This window comes from Orycteropus afer, unplaced genomic scaffold (genome assembly GCF_000298275.1).
Source record: "Orycteropus afer afer isolate SDZICR_OR568_19922 unplaced genomic scaffold, OryAfe1.0 scaffold00419, whole genome shotgun sequence".
Taxonomy (NCBI): Eukaryota; Metazoa; Chordata; class Mammalia; order Tubulidentata; family Orycteropodidae; genus Orycteropus; species Orycteropus afer.
Window position 1 is genome coordinate 1,683,940 of NW_006922006.1, and position 2,002 is coordinate 1,685,941.

The window sequence follows — 2,002 nt, forward strand, 5'->3', positions numbered from 1 at the left end:
TTTGTAAATTTCACCCAAATCACAATAAAAAAGAAGAAAATGGTCTTGGGGCAGGGAGTGTTACGAATAGGACCAGTTTGGTACTTTTAATCCAATCAGATTGTACTCTAACTCTGCTTAACTTTATCGCTCAGCTTCCTGTTCTTTTGGGATCCAAACCCATCTAAGTCTTTTCGTTTAGTTAGAACTCTATGGAACATAGTTCTGCTGACACACACGGGTGGCCATGAGTCCGAATCACTTTGAGGCAACTAAGAACCACCATAGAAGATTCTTAGCACCTTTCTGGGTCTGTTTCAGGCTGCAGGGCCGGGCCCTGGCTCACAGAACTCTTTGCTCGGTCCGTGTTGCGTTTTTAGGGTCCACCCTTTCGTCTCTCTCCACCGTGCTAATCTGTCATCAGATAGCTCTCCCAGAAAGCTGACTGGGAAAGCTGCCCCTCTGGTGGATTCTTGCTCTCTGCGAGGCCTCTGGACTTTCTCCTCAGCCTCTTTTCCACTAGGTTAAAACAGAAGAGTGAGAAGAAAATGGAGTCCTAGGAGGGTCATGCGAGCTCTGGTGGTGTAGTGCCTACGGCATTTGACTGCTAACCAGAAGGCTGGTGGTTCAAATCCACCAGCCACTCCATGGAAAGAAGATTGGACAATCTACTTCTGTAGTGATAACCCCTCAGAAAACCAGGGAGGGGTCTCTATGAGTCGGGTCCGACTCCACGGCAGTGAGTTTGGGTTTTTGGTTTTTTTGTTTGTTTGTTTGTTTGTGAGGGTCATCGGACCTCTTCACCTCTCTTCACCTCTGGATATGTCCTCTGACCAGGATGTAGTTACCTGGAAGACAGGAGCCAGCCTCCAGGCCTTTGAAGAGGCCCCCTAGTCAGAATGCTAATTTAGTCTTCTTCAAAGCTCTCTGGTAGTTACTTGTTGTTGTTGTTGTCTGTGCCATGGAGTTGGGCCCGACTCATAGCGACCCCTCCTTGGGTTTCTGAGACAGTATCACTACGGAAGTAGATTGCCCCATCTTCTACTATTTTTTTAAAAAACAAGGTGCTGCAGTTCGAATTAAAGACCTCTGTTCTTTGTTGGCTGTTCAGAATGGTTAAAAGCAGTGTTCTGATGGAAGAAAAACCCAGTTCTGAAGTAGTTTCCTCCTAGAGTCTTCTGGGAAACCAGATCCCCAGGTCCTAGGGCTTAAGGAGAGGACCCTCCCCATCCCTGTGGAGCTGGACTAAAGCTGGTGGGAAAAGGGATCATCCCATTCCAGGGACAGTGCTGGAAGAGCCAGGTGGCTCAGTCAGAAAATGTCCTCATGGGCCCGGAAGGCCAGGCTTAGGCGTTCTGGCTCCTGCTCCACAAAGCTCCCCAGTCCTGGACCTCAGCCCCCTCATCTGTAAAATGGGCTTTCACCTTTGTCATATTCTCCTCCCACCTATATTATTATCGACTTTCATATTTACTCATGGACTCAAGTTTGTTCACTTGAATAAAACACCACACTTGTTGCCACTGAGTTGATTTGGACTCCTGGCGAGCCCACGTGTTACGGAGGACAACTGTACTCTCCAGGGTTTCCTTGGCTGTGATTTTATGGAAGAAATCACCAGGCCTTTCTTCTGTGGCACCACGGGGTGGGTTCGAACCACCAACTTTGGGTTAGTGGTCAAGTGCAAACCACTCACATTACCGGGGACTTTAGGCATAGGGATACCTGGCCTTTAACCCTTGACTTGAACAAGTAAGCTCCCCTCTGGCCCTTGTTTTCCCATCCGTACGGTGGGATATGGTGGGGAGCGGGCTTGTTGTTGTTGTTAGGAGCTACCCAGTCAGTTCTGACTCACGGTGACTCTGCGCACAACAGGACGAAGCGTTGTCCCACCCTGCACCACCCCCTCAGTTGTTGCTATGATGGTGCCCACTGTTGAGCCACTGTGTCAATCCACCTCCCTGAGAGGCTCTTTTTCACTGACTCTCTACTCTACCAAGTATAATGTCTTTCTCCTGGGATT